The 24,744-nt window shown below is 44.2% G+C and overlaps 1 protein-coding gene across 2 annotated transcripts in view; it reads left to right on the top strand.

The window, feature by feature from the left end:
* The first annotated feature begins 9,949 nt into the window (after positions 1-9,949).
* The window catches only part of src (v-src avian sarcoma (Schmidt-Ruppin A-2) viral oncogene homolog), a 166,977-nt gene continuing 152,182 nt past the window's right edge, over positions 9,950-24,744 (top strand). The window contains exon 1 of one of the 2 annotated variants that reach the window (XM_039734532.1): positions 9,950-10,379. The gene's annotated coding sequence lies outside the window, so the exon portion shown is untranslated. The remainder of the gene's footprint in view (positions 10,380-24,744) is intronic. The other variant, XM_039734534.1, reaches the window with a different exon arrangement.

Below are 24,744 nucleotides of genomic sequence, written 5' to 3'. Positions count from 1 at the left end.
CTGAACAACATGTATTTTGTTTTTCCTTTTTACCTTGTACTTCCGGTTTTAAACAGACCTTAATATTAATTGCCTGACTATTGGAAACAATTATAACTTTTTTTTTTTACTGTTTCTCATGAATAAACATTTCTATGATCAGGTTAAAATTGACATTAAAGACTTTATTTTTAATGTGGAGCTGCTGGTGTTTCTGTAGAATGTGAAGGAATCGACTCAATTTTAATTGCATGTCAAGCTTCCAAATATATTTTTCTTCCAGGGGGTATGGTTAAAGGATAAACAATCTTCCAGCTATAAACAATGGTGGAAACATGAAAGAAGAGTTTCTGTTATGCTCTTCTGTGTTTATAGTTTGATTCCAGAACTCCTTAACTGAGTTTTCACAGATGAGGCATAAAGAGGAGAATGTGGATCAAAACCATCAAAAGAGACAAAGGACCAAATTCTGTTATACCCTGTAGCATGATGTTAGTAGCTGGCAAATTAAATCTGTTGAATACTCGGTCTCTGTGCCATCTTCAGACTGATACGATGCTGAGCATTTGTAGCTGGAGCAACTGGCATGGGTATTGGCGTTTGAAGTGTCAAAGGTTAGGTGGTAATAATCATTGATCATAACGCTGATGAATGGCATCAAATATGAATTCCGCTGTAATGTGTACATGTTACAATAATGAAGCTGTGAAGGGGCAATTATTGTGACTCGTGTGCAGGAGACTGAAAAACAGCACACCATGTCTCTTCTCAGCTGAGCTTGACTCTGAAAGAGCACCTGCTGCTTGTTAGTATATACAGCATAACTGCAAGGTGATCATTTGTTTTGGACCAATAGCATGATCTGTAAGTTTACAGATGTGGCTGAAAATATCTGTACCCTTTCAGCTTAGTTCAGAGAAAACATTTTTTAAGGGAAACTGACAGAAGTTTTTGGTATCCACAGTTCTCTACGTCACATTTAATAGAGTGGAAACTAATTTAACAAAAATGGTATGGATATGAGCCTAACCTAATATTTCATAGCATAATCTTTGGAGGCAACACCGGCAATCAGGCACTTTCTGTTGGTTTTGAGTGAACTTCTACACTTTCTTCCTCTTTAATTCATGATTAAGACCTTTAACATTCCAGCTCACAAAGTGCACTGTTTGGTCATAGTGGCATTGCTTCTGAAACTTTGCTGTCATTTTATAATCTAAAATTAAGGTTGTACGTTATTGCATATGATAGCTTTAACCTTAATTTCCAATATTGTCAGGAGTTATGGCTTTGAAGCCTATTGTGTTCCCACTTACAGTTGTGGGGATGATAAGGATAGATCAGAAATAGCTTGCTCTCTTTCTGTCCCTCCCCACAACCCCCCATTAGTGCTCCATTATGATCAAATGCTTTTGTTCTTTTTCAGTAAAGTTTAGCATATTGTTACATTATCACTTACTGTACAATTGTAAGGATTAAAAAGATAGATTAGAAAGTTTGTTCTCTTAGCCCCGCCGACCTCCTTACACCCCCATTTTGCCTCCGCACATGAGGCTAGACCACACTTTACAAAGTCCCAGTCCTTTGACATACCTAGAAAGAGAGCACGTCCAAAGTGAAACAAGCCCACCAGCAGTGGTGTAGACTTATACATCTCCTCCCACTTTCCATGGTTGTTCAGTTGGATTCAGTTCAGAACTTGTAGCAGGGCCCTTCAGAACACTCCTGTGTTTTCTTCTCCTCAATTCTGGGGTTCCTTTTAAGGTCTGTTTCAGGCCATGATCTAGCTTGGGGACCCATGACCTCTGAGTGGGGCACAGCTTTCTGGTGCAACCTGAAGCAGCTCGGACCGGTTTTGAAAATTTTCTTGGTTCTTTCTCTTCAATCTAGGGTTACTTTTTCTTGGGCGGCCAGGTGCAGGGATGTTGGCTACGTGGGCCTTAAATTTACTGGTAATATCAGTAACAGTGGCCACAGGAATATCAGGCTCTTGGGCTGGTCTTGTCATCCTAATGTTGATTGTGCTTTGTTGTTACTGTCTGTCTTGCCTGCTCAGACAGATATCTGCTTTTCCTTTTATTTCCTAACTGGTAAGTAATTGTTTTCCTCTTTTTAAATTGGCTGAATGAGTGATTACAAGATTGAAGACCACCTGTAATAATAATGACGAGACATGAGTCTGCTTCAGGGATCACTCTAAGACAGTCATTTTTTATAACTTCTAAAGGGTTCAAATAATTTTGTCCTGGCCATTTTGGTGTGACTTTATAGAACAGTGGTGGCAAACCTATGGCACGCGTGCCAAAGGGGGCACTCAGAGCCCTCTCAGTGGGCACGCGCGCCGTCGCCCGAGCACAGAGTTCGTTACTATAAAGCCAGAGGAATGCGGGGCCGGGCTGCTCCCCTCACCGCTCCCCCTCTTCACGCGCGCCGGAGGACTTTTCTCATATCGCCCGCCCCTCTGCCCAGCAGCCCAATGGGAGCGTGTCCTTCCTCTCCTGTCTGGGGTAAGGCGGGCGGCACACATGCTGCTTGAGGGTGCGGCACGGACTGCAGCCTTTTGAGTCTGTGATTCCCGTGGTGGGGTTAGAGGGGATGTGGTATAGCGGGTCCACAGCTCAAAATTGAAAAGGTCAGTTTTAACAGATAATTGCCGCACTCGCGGCTTAAAGATGGGTTATGGTAGAGTGGCCGGAGCGGCTTCCGCTTTGTGATGCGGGCAGTCCTCGCTTAAGCGCACAGGTGAGGAGTCGTCCGCATCTGTAATTATTGCCGGGAGTTGCTAATCGCCACACCTGATCCACGACCCCGTAATATATAATGGAAGCTTTGGGGCGGAGCTTAATAGGGAAGACCTGCGTGAAACACTTGAGAGGATCGAAGGGATGACAAAGGACAGCACAGTTAGTTATGAAAATGAAATCCTTAAAGTGTGGAATTCTCTGCCAAATAATCTTAAGTCAATGAAGGCACTTGAGATCGCTTTCCTTACTTTGTTTGGAACATCTTATGCTTGTGCGCAGCTGTTTTCAGCTTTGAATGAAATCAAATCTGACACCAGAAACAGACTAACCGATGACCTGAGTGCTGCATGTGTTGCTTTCAAACTTACAAAGTATGAGCCAAGGTTAGACAAATTATCAGCATGCATACAACAGCAAAAAGCACATTAATTGTTCAAAAGCATACCGAATGCAAACTTTTACCTTTCAACAAAAAGTTGTTTGTATCATTGAAAGCTCCGTTGTTATGTTTTTCTTTTAAGACAAAAGATGTTAATGTATGAGTTGCTTTTCTAAACTAAAAGCTCAGTAGATAGACAGACAGAGCATCAGTATTGGCAGTCCAGTCCAATTTATCATCCAGCTGCACTCCCAGGTATTTATAGGTCTGTACCCTCTGCACACACTCACCTCTGATGATCACGGGGTCCATGAGGGGCCTGGGCCTCCTAAAATCCACCACCAGCTCCTTGGTTATGCTGGTGTTCAGTTTTAGGTGGTATTCAGGTTAAATTGCCAAGTTGGCACTTTGCGATAAATAAGTGGGTTTTGGATTGCAGTTTGGGCACTTGGTTTCTAAATGGTTCGCCATCACTGTTATAGAATAAGTAAGATTTGGGTTCTTTACACGGCTTTTATATTTTGTACCACTGAAAACCGAAAAAACGTGTATTGTGATGGATGGCCACTGCTCTTGCCTGGCCGGGGTCCCGACATACTGGAAGGACTAGGGCAGCAGATGTGTACAGGATACTGCCTCCCCTGTATCACTATGGTGCAGCCTCCTTGGGTTGCTGTAGCCCCACAGATTCTCGCAGAGTTTCATGAGAGTTGGAGTTTGGGAAAGCCCTGTTGGGTTATGTGGGGGCCGCCAAAGGGAGCTGCAGAGCCCTACTTTGGACTTCCACCACACCTGCGAATGATTACAGGTAACGCTGAAGAGCCACCTAGAGCGCTCCTAGGAGCTGCATAAAAGGAGCCGCCTCACTTCATTCAGGGAGGAAGAAGGAGAAGGGTGGAGGACGACTGAGTCCTATTGTACTTTGGTGCTCCCCAGTATAATAAACGTGTTTGTGGCAAACTTGTGTCGGCAGCTCTATGTGTTGGAGTTTTGGCGGCCAGAGTTTAAATAATTTTTTTTTATTTCAATGTTTCATAGAGAACAGGGGCATAAGGTGAGTAAAATGCAAGAATACTGATATTTTTAGCCACATCTGGAAAATAAAATAAACATCTAGCTATGTATGCTTCATAGTTTCATGGCAGTGTTTTAAGATCTCCTTCAAGCTTACAGTAATGGCAGTTACATGCAAAATTCCATTAACCAGCATAAAGTTTTCCATTTCACCAAGCTGACTGTTGAAGCCCAATCTTTTTTTAATAGTTAATTGAAGATGTTCCTCCTTGATTTAATCTGTAGCATCTCATGCTCAAGGCCACCTCCCCATTGACAATATTTAACACTGAATTAGTTGTAAGCTTACCAGACTAAAATTAGTCAATGCAGTGTAAGAGGTGCTATGTGCAAAATACCAACCGAGGGTACCCCGGTCTGAAGGCAGTTCTCAGATGCTCGTCGTTGGATTTCAGTTATTAGAAAATGGGTCTTTTGCTTGAGGTGATGTTGCACTTGAATCAGATGATCTACATTGGGTTTCATGTTCCCTTTTTGTGTTTCATCTCCAGAGTGAACACAGAATAGCTAACCCAGCCTTCTTCAAAGACATTGATCCTCTCCACTGGCCTGCAAAGTCCCCAGATTTAAATTGCCTACATCTGCAAACCGGCCGGACAGAACCGTAGCTTTGCATATTTTGGAGTGCATGTACCCCACTACATTCCAAGTTGTAACCTTAGATCTTGCTCAGTTTTGAAAATAATATAGAATATACTCTAGAATTTGCTTTAATCTTTCAAATTGATTTTTCTACAGTATACATTGTCCTAGAGAGTATTTCTCTTCAGATTGTTTCAAGTTTTTATTTTGTGTGTTTGTTTGTTGTATATAAACTCAAAATCAGATCTAACATCGCGCAACTCAACCCTGAGACTGAAGAACAGCTACAGTTCTGTTGGGCCGGTTGGCAGATGTAGGCAATATCAATTTTCATTCATTCTTCAAGCACCAAATCCCGTAGTTCGGTCAGACTGGTCGGGTGGTCTAATTAGTCCCATAGATTTTCTATAGGATTTAAATCTGGGGACTTTGCAGGCCAGTGGAGAGGATTGATGTCCTCAAGGAAGAGACCCAAGTTGTCCTTAGCAAGTCCAGTCAACTCTGGCCCTTCCTAAACAGCCCCCCGCCAGGTGTTGTCAGACCAGTCCAGTTTGTTAAGGTGAACCACCAGGAACCTGAAGCTCTGAACCACATCCACATCCTCCCTCTGAATGGCGACTGGTCTCAGAGGCTCATAGGTACGCCGGAGGTCCACCACAAGTTCTTTTGTCTTGCTGATGAACTGAACGGGCAAAAGGATCAAAGCGGCTGGAAGTGCATGGAGCTGCAGAACACCGAGTGGCATGGTGGAAACGACTGCTGAAGTAGCTAAAGGGCCACTGTGACGGTCCGGGTCAACCCCAGGCTCCTTGTTGTGTTCAGCAGCCTCTTGAACCCAAACCATCAATTAGTCATGAACACAGATGAGCCGGACAAAGGAGGGCACACACATGCAACAATGGGTACGTGCAAAAAGTGTCACGTGTTCAAATAAATAGTGCAGTACATCCAGTTAATAATCAATGTGCTGGTGGAAGTTAAAATACCCATATTAATATTTCCAATAAAAATAAAAATGGCTTAATTAAAAAAAAAGCACATCAGGAGTCTGGGGCCCTGTTGCATCTTCTAAAACTGAAGTCTTTTCTGCTTACCCCTCACAGGATCCTGCAGGCAGAGAAGACGTCCTTCCGACAAGCCCCGCCAACCTTCTTCACGGGCTTGGGTCCCTGCTGTCCTGCGGGCACCCAGCAGGGCGCAGCACACTGATGGCCCCTAATGTCTGCAATCTCTATGAGCATTCTTGCTTTAGCCTCAGAGGGATGGGCGCGAGTACAGGCGGGTGGGGCGTGTGGGGCGTGTGCACTCTCTCTCTCTCTCTCTCTCTCTCTCTCTCTCTATATATATATATATATACACATACATACATATATACACACAGCGCATCACTTTTTCCACATTTTGTTATGTTACAGCCTTATTCCAAAATGGATTAAATTCATTTTTCCTCAGAATCCTACACACAACACCACATAATGACAACGTGAAAAAAGTTTACTTGAGGTTTTTGCAAATTTATTAAAAATAAAAAAACTGAGAAATCCCATGTACATAAGTATTCACAGCCTTTGCTCAATACTTTGTTGATGCACCTTTGGCAGCAATTCCAGCCTCAAGTCTTTTTGAATATGATGCCACAAGCTTGGCACACCTATCCTTGGCTAGTTTCGCCCATTCCTCTTTGCAGCACCTCTCAAGCTCCATCAGGTTGGATGGTAAGCGTCGGTGCACAGCCATTTTAAGATCTCTGCAGAGACGTTCAATCAGATTCAAGTCTGGGCTCTGGCTGGGCCACTCAAGGACATTCACAGAGTTGTCCTGAAGTCACTTCTTTGATATCTTGGCTGTGTGCTTAGGGTCGTTGTCCTGCTGAAAGATGAACTGTCGCCCTAGTCTAAGGTCAAGAGCGCTCTGGAGCAGGTTTTCATCCAGGATGTCTCTGTACATTGCTGCAGTCATCTTTCCCTTTATCCTGACTAGTCTCCCAGTTCCTGCCACTGAAAAACATCCCCACAGCATGATGCTGCCACCACCATGCTTCACTGTAGGGATGGTATTGGCCTGGTGATGAGCGGTGCCTGGTTTCCTCCAAATGTGACACCTGGCATTCACACCAAAGAGTTCAATCTTTGTCTCATCAGACCAGAGAATTTTGTTTCTCATGGTCTGAGAGTCCTTCAGGTGCCTTTTGGCAAACTCCAGGAGGGCTGCCATGTGCCTTTTACTAAGGAGTGGCTTCCGTCTGGCCACTCTACCATACAGGCCTGATTGGTGGATTGCTGCAGAGATGGTTGTCCTTCTGGAAGGTTCTCCTCTCTCCACAGAGGACCTCTGGAGCTCTGACAGAGTGACCATCGTGTTCTTGGTCACCTCCTTGACTAAGGCGCTTCTCCCCCGATCGCTCAGTTTAGATGGCCGGCCAGCTCTAGGAAGAGTCCTGGTGGTTTTGAACTTCTTCCACTTATGGATGATGGAGGCCACTGTGCTCATTGGGACCTTCAAAACAGCAGACATTTTTCTGTAACCTTCCCCAGATTTGTTCCTCGAGACAATCCTGTCTCGGAGGTCTACAGACAATTCCTTTGACTTCATGCTTGGTTTGTGCTCTGACATGAACTGTCAACTGTGGGACCTTCTATAGACAGGTGTGTGCCTTTCCAAATCATGTCCAATCAACTGAATTTACCACAGGTGGACTCCAATTAAGCTGCAGAAACATCTCAAGGATGATCAGGGGAAACAGGATGCACCTGAGCTCAATTCTGAGCTTCATGGCAAAGGCTGTGAATATTTATGTACACGTGCTTTCTCAATTTTTTTTTTTTAAATAAATTTGCAAAAATCTCAAGTAAACGTTTTTCACTTTGTCATTATGTGGTGTTGTGTGTAGAATTCTGAGGAAAAAAATTAATTTAATCCATTTTGGAATAAGGCTGTAACATAACAAAATGTGGAAAAAGTGATGCGCTATATATATATATATATATATATATATATATATATATATATATATATATATACTGTATATAGTTATATAGTGTGTATATATATATATATATATAGTTATAGATTTATACAGAGAGAGTGATCTCTCTCTCTCTATATATATATATATATATTTATTTTCTCCCCTCTGTCTGCCGCTCTGGCTTTTTTATACCACCCGATCGGTGCAGGTGAGACCCTCCACCCTCTCCGAGGTGTCAATGCGGCACCTGACTGATCAACCGTCCCTTTGCATGTCAGTACGCGATCACCCGTTTTAAGCCCGCACGGTCTCGTGACCTGATTATTCGTTCAAAATAAAAACTCACCCACCGCCATGGACAACTTATCACTGCCACTTTTCGGAGGTCGGCATAGATTGGGTCATCCCATTCCTTCATCTTTCGCACCCCTCCCGGTTTTCTATAGTAAATGATGAAGCGTGACATATTTCGACTTATGGGGGTGCCAAATTGTGCAGTATTTTGTCGTGCAGATTGGTTACTTTTATTTTGCGTTTTTCCAAACGGAGCACGAGCAGGTGAAGTCACACCGTGTCAGTAGTGGGATTTGATCTCCTAATTTAGGGGTTTGAAGGCCGAAGCCTTACCCACTATGCCACACTGCCTGCCTATTACCTAATGATCGGTCATCTTAATGTATACCTTATAAAATAATGTGTTGCGTGTTCAACATGGAAAAAGTAGCGGGTGAGCATAAACGTTTTGAATAAGCTGCTAACTTGCTTGTTACAAAAGGACGGCTGCGGAGCTCCGACCTCCTGATCAGTCCCTTCGGCGAACTGTTAATGAATACTTAAGTTGCAACTTATACTACATTTCTTTTAAAACGTTGGCTGATAACAATTGTAACCATTTTTATTTACAAAATCGTAATGCTCGATTCTGTTTATCATACACCTTTATTTTTTTTATAAGCCAGTGCGCTGCGCAAACAAAACAGAGGTCCCTCGCAAAGAAACTCCCAGACCCCCAATCACAGCCGCCCCTTTTCTATTAAATTGCCTTCATGACCTCACGGTTTGGTTGCACCATTTTAATTTTCGCCTATGGCAGCAAAAGAGGTAGAGCTGGCACTGGGAAGAAGAAACCCACCCGACCACAGAAATAAACTCCACCACGCAGGGAGCGCCCGGGACGCGACAATCCCCCATGCCCAGTCTAAAAACAATACAATACAATTTACTTTTCGTATAGCCCAAAATCACACAAGAAGTGCCGCAGTGGGCTTTAACAGGCCCTGCCTCTTGACAGGCCCCAAGCTTTGACTCTCTAAGAAGACAAGGAATAACTCCTAATAAAAAACCTAGTAGGGAAAAAATGGAGGAAACCTTGGGAAAGGCAGTTCAAAGACAGACCCCTTTCCGGGTAGGTAGGGCGTGCAGTGGGTATCAAAAAGAAGGGGCTCAATATAATACAGTACAATACAAATACAATACAGTACAATAATCACACGCAGTACAAATAACACTGTGCTACCGTGCCTCTCAGAATGTTCATATTACAAAATAAATAAAATAAAAAATAACCACAGAAATGATCTGGGCTCGTTTTTAATGTGCGCAGGCTTGGCCGGAGACCCTTGTTCATCACAGGACGCTTTCTCGATCGGTTTAACATCGGGAATCACTGTGTGAAAACCCAGGCGAATAGGGGCAGGCATCCCTGCCGGGGACCGAATCAACATCTGGGCTTATTCCCAATAAAATAAAGAATCAGCAGTGGTAGTGATGTCAGACAGTGCAATCCGCAGTTTTCTTGAAAACCTGCCACGTATCGAACGCTACTGGTGTATTGATGGTGAGACCCCCGTGCCACCTTGGCACTCTGTATGATGCCACTCCAGTGTCTCGAGACTTTTCAGGGTACTTTTTTTTGGAATTACCAAGAACACCGAACGGATTAAACGCAGTGATTTCCAGTCATTGTCGATATGACAGAAAGAAGGGATTCACCTAAATCAGAATACGCCCAACTTCCCGTGTGCTGCAGCGTGTGATTTAAAAAAAAAAATCCAGTGACGTGTTACAATGTGACGTTTTTCGCAACTTTAGAGACCAAAAAAGCTTTGACTTTCAACGCCCCGTCCAACACCAAAGCCGTGCGCGTGAAAATGATCACCACGAGGTGGCGCTGCGCAAGGGTGACGGTCGCACTCCCCCGCTTCTTTATTTGGCTTCTTCCGATTCTCTAAACATGTAAGCGTGATTGAGGGGGCTGCTGTTTCAGGTTGGTGCGCTTCATGTGGGCCCGAAGAGCGCACTTTGCGCAGAGGCAGAGAGGGTGTCCCTCCAGCTCTTCGTCGCCCCGGCTGGATCGGCTTGGGCTCGGGCTCTGCGTTTCATTCCCAGCTGCCTTCGTATTGTATTTTGGAACCCTAAACTGGAGACATCTGCAGACACCTTTTAAATAAATGAACTGCTGACTCCTGAGGATTGTAAGAAAAAAAACACCACACAACAACGACAACAAAAAAGAGCGACCGTTGGCTTCTTTTTTTCCCCTGCTGATTCCATTTTTTTTTGTGCGCCGGGAAAAGCTTTTGTGTTACCTTGGAGTGGACCACCGAGGAGAGAAGTGTCTACGCATTTCGGAAGACTTCGTCTACGATCGAAGGTAAGCGCGGACTCTTTACATTGAAACCGTGAGAATGTTAACGCATCTGCCGTCTCTCACGGCTCCGGAGAACAAGAGGCGCATTGATTTGTTTGTCTTCTTGGGGCCGCCGGTCAGCCCTTCATGCTTGGGGTCTGTATGTGCTGTTCATTGCCTTAATCCTCTGTAGGCGCCGCCGCTGCTGCCGAGTTTGCGTGGCGCCGTGATTGGAGTCGGTGACTTCTTGGACTCGCTCCGTTTCGCGGCCCCGTGCTCAGCGCCTCTTGCGTGCGTTTGACATTTCCATACTCGAGCCGCTCCTTGGAAAGCTGGCTGAGCCGGCCGGCCGGCCGTGCAGGTTGTGGGATCGCTGCGCTGTTTAATAGAAAGGCGTCTGGAGCAGACGGCTCCAAGTGTCGTGGCATTTTATGAGCGATGGGAGCTATCATTGTGAGCGCATTGTGTGGCACAGCATTGTGAGAGGCGCACAGACTCTCATGACTCGAGCTCTTTTCGTTTGCAGGGATATTTCCGTTAGTTAATCGATCGCCTTCACTTTTAAATGAATTCCCTTTACGAGTCCAGCGCACGAGTCGATTCAATATGCCTGCACGAGTGACGTCCCCGTTGTCTTGGCTTACACACAAATATATTAAATCAGAGGAGGAGAAATCGTAAACGTGAGCCTCAGTTTTTCCATTCGCCCGCACTCTTTTATACCGCGATATGCAATATGGGTTTATCTACGCTGAGGTGTCTTTTAATTACGGCTTTCATTTTTAAGTTGAGAAGCCACCTAACCCTTGCTGTTTTGAACATATTAAGAAAAACGCTCGGTAATATTTGAGTTTGTAGCTGTGGCATAAGGGATCAGATAAATCCAAACAATTTTGTTTTGTACAAACCAATTAATTAACAGGTTTTGTTTCTGATCCAGTCGTTTTCAGGGTCTTGGGAGGCCAGTCCCGTCACAGACCGCACTGATCTGACTAAGCTGTTTTGTGTTCATCATTTTCGATATCCTCTGGATATAAAGATCAAATTCTTTGCTTCAAATGACTTGGCTTTATTCCATTTTGTTTTGGCTGTGGTGTAGCAGCACCTTCTATTCTCACCCCCAGTCTCTTTCTGATTAAAATGAACGTACAGTATATCGCTGAAACTCCAAAGCGGACCCCGGCCCCACCAGCTCCATTTTAGACATGACGCAAAAATTTGCAGTTTCCTAGTGCAGACCGTGAAGCTGACAAAAATCAGAGAAGTGAGTATTGGAACTTGTCTGTTTCTGCTTCAGGGCAGTGTGAGTGCTGCTCCCTGACAAGGGGAGAAGGCCAGGGCTTGTGCCTGGGGTCCTGCGTGGAGTTGTCGTGGTCTCTACATATCGGCGTGTGTTTCCTCCCAAAGTCCAAAGACAGGCAGGTTAGTTCAATTGGTCCTAGTGTGTGTGTTCACCCCAGCGATGGACTGGCATCCGGTCCAGGGTTTGTACCCACCTTACTTACTCCTTGCGCTGGCTGGGTTAGGTTCCAGCAGACCCCTGGCTTAAGCGGGTTGGAAAATGACATGACTTTCTATTCGTCACCAGCACTGGAAGACAGTTGGACAATGTATGACTGCATTAAGAACCCCCATGGGCCCAAGGGTGACAAAGTTCAAAAGGTCTTTCCTTACTTCCTTATATCTTTCCACTAAAGACCCCGTCACTGGGCACACACACATACTGGCACACTTTGAACATGTCAGTGGCAGCTTCTACCCTGCTGAACTCCAAATCCAAATTCTAGGCTACCTCCACCCTTCCCATTTTGCTATAGCGTCATACTGTACGCTGCAGGACCCTAAACGCCTCAGGTCTCATGTTTGGACTACTCGGGGGGTATGTGGTTGGGGGGTCTGTTGTACACTTCTTCTTCTTTCGGCTGCTCCCGGTACAGTGGATCATTTTCTTCCATATCTTCCTGTCCTCTGCATCTTGCTCTGCTACACCCATCACCTGCATGTCCTCTCTTACCACATTAATAATCCTCCTCTTTGGCTTTCCTCCTTTTCCTCTTACCTGGCAGCTCTATCCTTGACATCCTTTTCCCAGTATCCCAGCATCTCTCCTCTGCACTTGTCCAAAACCAGCACATTCTCGCCTCTCTGACTTTGTCTCCCAACCGTCCAACCTGAGCTGACCCTCTAATGTCCTCATTTCAAATCCTATCTATCCTCGTAACTGCAATTTAGTCCTTGTAATACGAATGCAATCAAGTTTTCCATCATGTTGTCTATCTTCATCTTTTTTTGGCTGCTCCCGTTAGGTGTCGCCACAGTGGATCATCTCCTTCCATATCTTTCTGTCCTTGATATCTTGTTCTGTTCCACCCATCACCTGCATGTCCTCTCTCCCCACGTCCATAAACCTCCTCTTAGGCCTTCCTCTTCTCCTCTTACCTGGTAGCTCTATCCTTAGCACCCTTCTCCCAATATACCCAGCATCTCTCCTCTGCACATCTCCAAACCAACACAATCTCGCCTCTCTGACTTTGACTCCCAACCATCCAACTTGAGCTGACCCTCTACTGTCCTCATTTCTAACCATGTTCATCCTCGTCACACCCAATTCCAATCTTCGCATCTTTAAGTCTGCCACCTCCGGCTCCGGCTCCGTCTCCTGCTTTCTGGTCTGTGCCACCGTCTCCGTCTGTCTGCATGTTACTGTTTCTGTTATTTCAACAGTTTTTTTAGACTTTACAGTTTGACTAGAATAAGCACATTAACTACTGTATGCTAGTGTTGGATCGATAGTAACATTGGTACCAATACCAGTTTTCACGCCCCACTAGAGCTACCAAAAAGATACCAAAGCAAATCGAAGGTAACTTTGCCAGCTGCTTCATACCCCCGACAGGCACAGATGCATACCACCTAAGTGCCATACCATCGTCACTGTCAAGTGCGCCACAATGAGGAGGAGCTCGGTGGAAGAGCCCCCTCTCCCCCAATGCACCGATACACACACGTTCTAATGGGAAACGGTGGGGAGGGATATAAGCCCCCCTTTGGAGCTGCACTACTGCGTATTTACACTTTGTATAAAGTAGTGTAGGAAGGATTGGAGTTTTGATGTGCAAATAGGCAAGTATTGCTTTAGGGTGGTCTTTTAGTGTGGTAATTTATGACAGACGAGTATCAGCAAGAGTGAAAGGGAAGGTCTACAGGACGTTAGTGAGACCAGCTATGTTAGATGGGCTGGAGATGGTGGCACGGACTAGAAAGCAGGAGACAGAGCTGGAGGTGGCAGAATTAAAGATCTTGAGATTTGCATTTAGTGTGACGAGGATGAACAGGATTAGAAATGAGGACATTAGAGGGTCAACTCAGGTTGGACGGTTGGGAGACAAAGTCAGAGAGGCGAGATTACGTTGGTTTGGACATGTGCAGAGGAGAGCTGCTGGGTATAATGAGAGAAGGATGCTAAGGATAGAGCTGTCATACAAGAGGAAAAGAGGAAGGCCTTAGAGAAGGCTTATGAATGTGGTAAGTGAGGACATGCAGGTGATGGGGGTGACGGAGCAAGATGACGAGGACAGGAAGATATGGAAGAAGATGAGCCACTGTGGTGACCCCTAACGGGATCAGCCGAAAGAAGAAGAATCTTTAGGGTGGTCTTCCGAACCATTTACTTCCAGTACTACAGTTAGCATAATTCTGGTATGGTACTGTTTTTATATAATTTGGTGTTGTGGTACTTGATCAGTACTGGTACAGCGGGCTGCGCTACTGCATACACTGTCTGTCCATCTTGTATTTTAGCTTTCACTAATCCCTCTGCGTATTCTCAGGCCTCACTGCTCTGTATATTTACTGTATATTGATCTGATTATTTGCACTTCTGGTTAGATGTAAAATGGCATTTTCATTGTTCGGGTACTTGTTTACTGTGTTCGATGACAATTAAGTTAAATTGAATTTTGTCCGCCATAGATCAGGTACAAGGAGTGACGTAGACAAAATTCCAGAAGTTTATATCTGGTCGGCTTCACCTTCCCTTTTTTGGTTCGTTTGTGTATTGTGATGAATGTAACAAAGAAATCGAGGAGTGGAATGTTACATCTGTGGGAAATCAACTTTTATCTGATAATGCGGCTAACCAACTTCCCGTAAACCTTTTTGAAAGGCCAATGTCACTGCAAAAAAAAAAATAATAAAGCGCTATGTAACCAAGTGTTTTGGGGCCGAATAAAATGAAATGCCAGAAAGGGGACCCCCCTACATTGGTGTTTTGTGCGTCTCAAGCCGAACTTCCATTACGCGTCTTCTAATTCGTGTGCGTATTGCATCTAAAATATCACTGCCCACGCCACATTTACCAATTGAGTGCTGACCATCCAGCGCAATCATGCTCCTCCCATTTTTTAATTTTTTTCTTTTGACAGCCAATAGCGCCCTTCTTGGCAGAACTGGTGTTAACCCTTTGTATAACAGCTGTGGCGAATGGAATTTCAATCTCCACCCCTTTTTTTGCTTTGTGCCCTCCCCCACCATACTCTATTGTCCATGAGCGAGGAGCGAAAACTTTAGATTTGGCAAAAATTTCGATCTACGGTTTTCGATGGATCTCAGGGGTCTCCTGATACCGAAAACCTTGATATCTCGTGTGTCACAGTTTCTTGGGGAGTTAAAACGGCTCGATGAGAAAATACCAAACTTGAAACTTAAGCCTGTCATGAGATGACAATGTGCTGATTAGTTTTCTAAGTCAAATCATGCAAGAGAAAGAGGCGCTTTAGAGGAACCGTAATTCTGCAATTAATTATGAATTCTTCTTATCGATTGCTACCGTAATGACCTATTTTATGATCAGAAAGATCAGCATCAGAGCGGTAAATAATGACTGAAATGTTCTAGAATAGTTCGGGTAACTTGGTTCCAGGCGTACAAAGCCTACTGACACTCGCATCTGAACTTTTTTTTTTATTAATTTTATTACAATCCATACATAGCAATCAAGTTTTTACAAAAAAAAGAATTATACTAAGAACAGATCGATCCCCACCCCTGAGAGAGAGAGCAAGCCAAACGGTGTGAAATTTAAGGCTTGTAAAAATACCTAAATTAATAAATTCTCTGTGCTTTATAAACTTATTTTAAAATATTACTGATTAGATCCTGCCATGTTTTGAAAAAAGTCTGTACGGATCCTCTGAGTATTTGATTTTTTCCAACTTCAAATAATATAACACATCGGTTTCCCACTGACTTAAAAGAGGAGAGTTTGGGTTCTTCCAGTTTATCAGAATAAGTCTGCGTGCCAACAGTGTAGTGAATGCAATCACAATTTGTATGTCCTTCTCCACTTTAAGCCCCTCTGGAAGAACCCCAAACACAGCTGTTAATGGGTTAGGAGGGATTGTGACACTAGGGCTGTCTGAAAGGTAATTAAAAAATTTTGTCCAGAATAATGTTAATTTGGTGCAGGCCCAGAACATGTGACCCAGTGAGGCTGGGGCTTGATTGCAGTGTTCGCAGGTTGGATCTCGACCTGGAAACATTTTGGAGAGTTTTAGTCGAGACAGATGTGCTCGATATATAATTTTGAGTTGTATAATTGTATGCTTTGCGCATATGGAGCTCGAGTGAATTCTCTGCATTGCTACTTTCCACTCCTTTTCTGATATATTAATTGAGAGATCTTTTTCCCAGTGTCCTCTTGGATCTTTGAAAGGGAGGGATTGTAAAATGATTTTATATATTGTAGAGATGGAGTCTAAGTCCTTGAGATTGAGCAATATTTTTTCCAGTGTGGATGAGGGTGCAAGATGAGGAAAATCTGGAAGGTTCTGTTTAACAAAGTTCCTGATTTGAAGATAGTGAAAGAAATGTGTAATTGGAATGTTAAATTTGGAATGTAATTGTTCATAGGATGCAAAGACGTTGTCTATATAAAGATCTCTAAGCAAGTTAATTCCAAATTTTTCCAGATATTAAAAACTGCATATGTTTGTGAAGGTTGAAAGAGGTAGTTCTTTTGCAGGGGTGCCACAGATAGAAGCTTCTCCGTCTTAAAATGCTTTCTACATTGGTTCCAGATTCTAAGTGAGTGGAGCACAATTGGGTTATTTGTATATTGCCGATAACGTGTGTTTATTGGAGCGCAGAGCAGGGAATACAAAGAAGTACTTCAGGATTTTACTTCTATTGCGGTCCAAGCCTGTGTATGTTCTTCTATTTGTGTCCAGGTTCTTATCGCCTGTATATTTGCCGCCCAGTAATAAAACTGGAAGTTAGGTAGAGCCATGCCGCCTTCTGCCTTTTGTCTTTGTAGGGTTGCTCTTTTGATGCGTGGATGATTTGAATTCCAAATAAATGAGGTTATTGTTGAATCTAATTGCTTAGACTTTTTATATTTATTTTGTCCATTCTGTCGTGTTACGTAAAGCACAAGATGTCGGATAGACGGACTTCTCCTCTGTTTGGGAGGTCCAACACACCTGCGTCCCTCACTCCTCGTACTTCCCGATGAGCATTCGTTGGTTTTCACCTCTCATGCATGCAGAGTTTGCCTCTATGACTAAAGAGAAAATCTATCGGAGTGAGTCACTGGGCATGTCAAATTCCACAACCGGCTTGGCTTCACGGGAGTGCGCCACTTACTGTCTCGGACTCGCTAAGATTACGTGAATGGAACCTACGACTGAAAACCGCTGGCAGAGTCGCATACCGCGACATGGCGTTTTATTTGTTTCAGTGGCCTCGTTGTCTGCCACGCTGCTAGCTGTGACTCCACAGAACTGGACTGCGCGCTGCTGCTGGAAGCGGTGACAACTGCTTAGGCCCTTTCGTGACTCCCACCCTCACACGGTCTCTTTGTCCCACTCCTGTCTGGCAGAAGGTACTGTGGCTTCCAAATTAGTTAGATAGGTAGGTAGAATTTTATTTGTCCCCAGTGGGTAATCTGGCTTTTTACAGAAGCTCTTTAAATAAATAAACATAGGTAGACAAGTAAATAAATCGGCACACACACACATATGGAAAGCAAGAAAAATTTCAAAAGAGAGAAAACGTCTGCCTTGGCAGTCCCAGTGTTGCGTTCTGCAGACGTATTGCTGTTGGTATAAAGGACCCCAAGTCGCGTTTTTTGACACACTTCTGCTTAGTTGTTCCGTCCATCTACTATCCAACCCGCTATATCCGCAGTACAGGGTCACGGGTTGTCTGCTGAAGCCAATCCCAACCAACACAGGGCACATGGCAGGAAACAAACCCCGGGCAGGACGCCAGTCCACCGCAGGGTGCTTAGTTATTTGTTGTCTGAAAGTCCTCAGTGTCAGTTTGTCAGGGAGCGGATGTGCAGCATTGTTCGTAATGGTACTCCGTTTTGTTTTCATACAATCCTTCCACGGGGGGTCCAGAGAGTACCCTATGACTTTTTAATTAGCTTGTCGATTCAGCGGGCCTCTCTTGATGTGATGTTACCAGCCCTGCACACCACAGGATAGAAAATGGCACTGGCCATCGCGGTCCTGCCAGGTTCTGATACGGCTTCTAGCACTTAGCTATCCGGACTCTGAACTGTATGCTGCCCCAAACACCCCCAATGCGCTCAGATCTGCTCCGCTCCCATGCAGTACATTTGTCACTACTGTTGTTATTTATTAATTACTGTCTACAGGGCGATTCAAGAAGATTCATCCGATTTCAAAGTGACTTATTTTTACAACTGTGAGGTGCCTAGGAACCAATCACATACCAAATGAAAGAGGGGGTCATCGAGTTTCTGACTGTCCCCAGAAGATGGCTCCCTTCAGTCTGCACATTTCTCAACAATGAGCTCCCTCATCGCTGGATTGGCCGTATAACTGTGACGATGTGGGTTCTGGCTCCACACTCCCTTTGATGTTTGGGAACCCTTGAACCCAACACCGTCGATAATGTTACCGAGAGAGCTAGTCAGTGAAGGCAAATAATTGAGCATCTGAACAAGGGGATGGTTAAAAGTGAAAACAGTGCTTTTATTAAAAACTGTCCATCAAAACAAAAACAGTGTTCCAATAAATAGTGCAGTTCATTCAATAAATAATCCATTAAAAGAACACGTGGAGGTTAAAAATAATAAGAAAAAACAATCCTTTAAAACCAGAGGTTAAAATCTTCTTTAGGAAGCAGTCTTAAAACAACAAACAAATCCGGTGCATCGTTTATTAGCGTCTCTGTTAGCGTCTCACCTGCTTATCCCGTTTTGGGCTTAGCAGCAGGCAAGACGCTCTCTGCAGCTGCCCTCCTACAACACACGCGAGACTGGAGACCTCCCGATCCCTGGCTTCGGTCTGGCACTCATCCCAGTCCCCGAGACTTAGTTTCCACCAATGGCCAGGACGCACACACTGGGGACTCCACCACCAAGCCTCCCGACTTCCGCTGCCTTTCCGCGGCCTTCTGCGGCTCGTCGCTTTCACCTAGGCACTCCCGCTACCTGGTCACTCAGCGGGAGCAACCTCAACTCAAACGCCTGGGTGTCGGCCTAACACCCAGCTTCCTCGCAGCTGCCCACGAGCGCTCCATCGCGCTCTCACCACACTCGCGCACCGCCTGCTTCCTCGCTCCCTGTAACCTCTGTCCTCTTTCCTTTCCTTTTTTCTCTCCGATCGTTTCTTTTCCCTCATCTCCTTCTTATTTTCACCCCCCACAACCGACTCGCGCTTCTTTTTAAATGACGAGGGCCACAGCAGCTGCAGCATTAGCCACGGGACAATCATGAATGTGGGCAGTTCCTCACCTGTGCACTAGGTGAGAAACGCCCACACCCTACGGATCGTCCCGCGGCCCACTATGGCCCAACGTCCCCTCGCTAAGCCGCGAGCGCATCAATTACTTATTTAAAATGAATGGCCTTTGCTCAACGAGCTGTGGACCCATAACACCACAATAACGTATTTGGCACTCCACTTCTGGCCCCCAAGATCACCACATCTAACGCCGTGGGGTACGTTAAAGATTCTGTTTATGTGCCACCACTCCCACCAACACTGGATGATCATTGAAAGAGCCGTGAGGATGGTGACACACGACCTGCTCGATCGAGTATGGGATGGATTTGATTGTGGCATTGATGTTGTCCGTACAGCTGGAGGAGGTCATATTGTGCACTTGTACGATGACAAAATAAACGTTATGCTCACCAAAACCGTTTACGATTTACTGCACTGTTCTGTAGTAATTTACAAGTGAAATCAGTCATTTTGAAATTGGATGAGTCGTTTTGAATTGCCCTGTATTTCCAATTGTTGCCACCTATTCACTTAGCTGATATTTCTTTCCTTGTCTTGCACCTGCCCTGCCTTCATGTACAGTACGTGTTGCATTGCGCCACTGTATGCTGCAATATGGTGTACGGATGGTATGACAATGAAGCCAGTCGATTGGGCTTGCCTGTCTGTTCTCCTTTAGTGTCAACTGCATGCGTGTTTAAAGTTCTTGTCCCAAACATTATTACTGTTTCTCCTCCTAATGTCCGGTATCTTTTTTTTTTTTTTAACGTAACATATAACAACGTCTCTTGCTTCTCTCTTCTGTTCAGTGCGCCACTGAGCTCTCGTTTTGAATAGCCGTTCATTCCATGCGTCACAGTAAACACGTCAATGGTACGGTCCTCTAAAAGTGACCTATGAGACACCTGCTCTGCTCTTGCCCCGCCCAGATCAACCAATCGGCACTCTTTTTGAAAGCGTTTATTTTGGTCAGATCGGATTGGTTTATAATCACGAAAACTGATGTGGGGGAGAGTGGAGAGTTGGGCAATAAAACAAAATTATTGGTTAATTAGAATTTTTGGTTTATTGCATTGTGTAAAACATGAAAAGCACGATTTGACTTTTAACTTGGATAATTACGGCTGGATGGACCAAACCGCCCCGCTCCCCTCACACGCAGGCACAGTTCTGACACGACGGCAGCACACACTTCAGCAAGGGAGGAGCTCCTGTCTCCTCGCCCTTTGGGAAAAGTTCGGTTAGATAACACTCGACGACAAAACAGACCATGGGTTGTTGTTAAAGATGTCTAAAAGCTCAAAGTTGCAGCACGACAAACTTATTCCGCCATCTCCATCATAGCCTCAAAAAAAAAAAAAAAGTGTGAAGCTCTGTGAGATGCGCGAGCTGGCAGCTGCCCCGAAAGCAGGTAAGAACAGTGGGGTCACTTTGTCGGATGCAGACACCAGTCCAATTGATGTCCTAAAGCTCAGTAATGTGGCCAAGAAATGTCTCTCTGTGCCTCGTCAATGATTGTGAGGGTCGGGCAGCATCGTGTCCTGAGGCAGTAGATGTACTCGTATTCTCTGTGTGGAATGAAAGGACAGTAAAAGCACCTTAGTTTTATTTTCCAGTTAGACATTTGGTCTTTCTTCATGGATACAGCACATTTTCTTTTTCACGAGCCACTTGTTATTTATTTGATCTTTTACACTTTACTGTTCTAGCTAGCTGTGCTACCCGTCTAAGACAGGCTGAAATCTAAATAGTCAATTTAGACCTCCACATTAACATTTGCAGTGCACCATCTGTTGGAATGTATATTGTAATGCGTCTAGGAATAAAATGCATTGCATTTCTCATTGCAGCAGATGGCGTATCACAGACATGCATTACTACAAATGTTTGTGATATGCCATCTGTAGGAATGATGCATGCAATACATTTTATTACAAATGTTTGTTGCGCCATCTGTTGGAATGGCAAATGCTACTCATGTGTCTGTGTGTTTGGTATAGTGTTCCTAAAAGTAATGTTGTTGCTTGTGATGCGACATTTGTTGAAATAAGAAATGCAAAGCATTTTATCACATCAAATGTTTTAATGCACCATCTGTTGGAATGACGAACACAATGTCTGTTATGTCACTATGGGATTTGTAAAAGCAGTATTAATGTTTATGATGTGCCATCTGTTGAAATGGCAATTGTAATGCATTTTATTACTACACATTTTCATCTGTCGGAATGACAAATAGCATTCATGTGTGTCTGTCATGTTTTGCTTTAATATTCATAACAGTAATGTTGCTGCTTGTGATGTGGAATTTGTTGAAATAACAAATGCATAGCATTTTGTTGCTTCAAATGTTTTGATATACCATCTGTTGGAATGCAAATACAGTGCATATATCTGTTATTTGTGGTGGGATTTGTAATAGCAGTATTAATGTTTGTAACATGCCTTGCATTTGCCAATCCAACAGACAGCGTTTTATTACTACAACTGTTAGTACACCATCTGTTGGAATGCAAATGAAATGCATATATCTGTTTTGTTATTTGGGGTGGGATTTGTAATAGCAGTTTTAATGTTTGTGACACTCCATCTGTTGAAATGACAGAGACACAGAAATCACTCGGACACACAGATACTTATCATTTTATTTAAGTAGATGGGGGGGAAAATTTTGTCTTTTGCCCTTTGTTTGCTAACAACACTGAGCAGCATTCAGGGAAGAGTTCCAGTTCTAAAAGCCACTTCCTCTACGTGGCTTTTTGTTAAAAAAATGAAATACTCGTATATGTGATATTCTGAAACATTTTGTTTGTTTCTATTGTTAAAGAATTGTTCATTTTTTTTTTTGAGTTAAAAAATGATTCAAAATCATAAATTGGGTGTAGGTGTGAAAAATATCTTGAGATTTTATTCTCTGGCCATATGGTCCAGTCCTAGCAGCGTGTATGCCGGATAGCGGGTTGTTGCGAGTGAGATCCTGGTGGGCTTGTTCTTGTGATGAGACTTTTTTTTTTTTCTGTCTCACATATACAAAGGACCCTTTGTGACGAGGGCCCCAAGGTGCACACCGAGAGTCACTCTAGTGAAGGAGCCGGCCACGTTGAGGCTTGTGTGAGAATGGGTTTTAGTTAGGAGGAGTGTGTGTGTGTGTGTGTGTTCACACCTACGTCATAACCGCAGGTGAATGACCACACACTGCGTCGGCTTTAGTCTCCCGTCACGCCAGACACACTGTAGCATGTTTTGTATAACATTCGCGTCTAAAGAGTAAACCTTGAGAAGGCTTCCTTGCCATATTGGGACACATGCGCTCGATCCCCGGGAAAGGCGCGGCAGGCCCTGCTGCATGCAGCGACGAGCCACACGAGAGCTGCAGGTTTATTATACAAACATGGTAATGTTTAGGTTATTAATAACCACTGAGGTGAAACGCATGCTGGCTCTTTGAAACATTTTGCTTGTCTCCATAATGATTTAGCTTTAAGTTCAGCAGAAATGATTTCTCTGGGGTGTTAACTCCAGCTTGAGATTCAAAGTTCTGCTGGCGTCTCTGTGACTTGCTGCCTCCTGTCTGACCCAATCATCTTGAAAACGGTGCTGCTGATTTAAAGCCACGTCACTCTGTATGGCTTGTAAAATAATTTTCAGTTGTAGCCGTCCTCATCTTAGCAAGTCGTGGACAGTCACGGTGTCCTGTAATGTGTCATTCAGCCGTGGTGATCAAACTGACTTTGTCACATTGTGTAGTGGTGGCTCCTCTGTGCGCGAGAGCTGCCGATCCATGAGTGCAATGGATACAAACAGAGCAGGGTGCCATCCAATCTACGAGGGGAAAACAACAGAGAACAGCAATGGTGGTCTCAGAACAGGAAGGCTGTACTGGATCGCAAGGAGTGATGATGAGAGTTTATTTTAATGAAAAGGATCAGGAAACAAGACCGAGTCAACAAGTCAGGCCAATGTTGTCACCCGAGTCTAAGTGATCTGTCGTAAAAATCAACACGAAGTTTGTGAACTGGGAGAAGTTTTTGTGGCTTCAATCTGCTTTTATCGCAATCTCGGATACCCCAGAAGTGTCTACCTTTTTACTGTTGCTTGAATGGTGTCATGTGTCACACATTCCCAGAGCATTCTGGGTAGATTGCCTTAGCAACTAATAATGCTAACATCTCAGAAGCAATAGTGGGATTCAAAAGGAGCAGCAAAGGTTTTCAAGGCCAGAAGTTAATCGCACAACCAAAAGCTTCCTCTCTGAATATCCACAATCTCGGATGCTAGTGGATCTGGTGGCGGACTAGAAAGCTTTGTGCCGCTGACGTCGTGTGTCATGATTTCCTGGACGGTGCCCCCCTAACAGTCAGGGGTTGTGTCGTGGTAATGGGACCTTCAAAATGGTGTCACGATAAACAAAAATAATAAAGTATAATTCATTTTAACAATGTGTAGAATAATAACGTCAACTTACACCTACATAATTGTTGTGTGACAAAGTGCCTGAAATCGTAGACAAAATTTTATCAGTTGCTTAAATATCCTTCTGCATTGTAGCAGCATGTGCAGTTGTTGACGGTCTGGCCAGTTTTAGATGTGTACTTCAACCTCCCCTAATAGTTAGTTAATGTAAGTAACCATTATTCTGTTCTCACCAGTTTCATTACTGGGGACCCCAACCAGTATTTCATTTGCTGTGTGAGGGGAGTCAGTGAACATAAAATAGTATAACTCGGGCCTGGGGCCATAAAGCTTGAGAAACCCTGAAATCAAACCAACAAATCACCAGGACCAGATGATACGTACCCTCTATAGGAGGCCAGCGAGTACAGATATGAACCCTTGACACACATTTGTAGGAAGTCCCTCTGCACCGGGGAGATTCCAAAGGACTGGAAAATGGCAAATCTTATCCCGTTATATAAAACGGGTGACCGGGCAGATCCAAGTAACTGTAGGCAAGTAAGCTTAACATGCATCACAGGAAAATGAATGAAAGGAATTGAGGACAAGATTGAGCAGCACAGGAGTTTTACTGAACTGTCAGCACGGGGTCAGAAGGAGGAGGTCGTGTTTTACTTACAGGGTGGAATTCTATGGAGATGCAACCTAAAGATATGATCAGAGTGGAGCTTATGAGATGATTGATCTGAACTTTCAGAAAGCATTTGATAAGGTGCCACTTGAGAGGTGGGGCAGCAAACAAGAAGAAGTGGGAGTTCTGGGTGATGTGTGTGTAGATGGGTGCAGAATTGGCTCAGACACAGGAAACAGAAGGTGATGGTGTGAGGGACCTTCTCAGAACTGGCTGACGTTAAGAGTGGTGACCAGCTGGGGCCGCTAATCTCTTTTTATCCTTACATACGGATAGTATCAAATTTATATATATGCTGTTCACGTCAATACCTCGACTCAATACAAGTTAGAACAATGTAATGGGACTCTGCCTCTGTAGTCAGAACATAACGTTGCAAGCGCTGACGCAGTATTGCATGATTGGCTAAGAATGTTCGAATGCTTCAGTGACACCGCTGGACGGCCGAGTATAGTAAGTCGGTGTTAGTTCGCGCAGATAACAGTAAGTTTGGTTGGTTTTTGGAACGTTGGTTTTGGTGGGGCGTACTTTCTGACTTAAACCCTTC

This window comes from Polypterus senegalus, chromosome 14, assembly GCF_016835505.1.
Source record: "Polypterus senegalus isolate Bchr_013 chromosome 14, ASM1683550v1, whole genome shotgun sequence".
Taxonomy (NCBI): domain Eukaryota; kingdom Metazoa; phylum Chordata; class Cladistia; order Polypteriformes; family Polypteridae; genus Polypterus; species Polypterus senegalus.
This window is presented reverse-complemented; position numbering and strand designations above follow the sequence as displayed.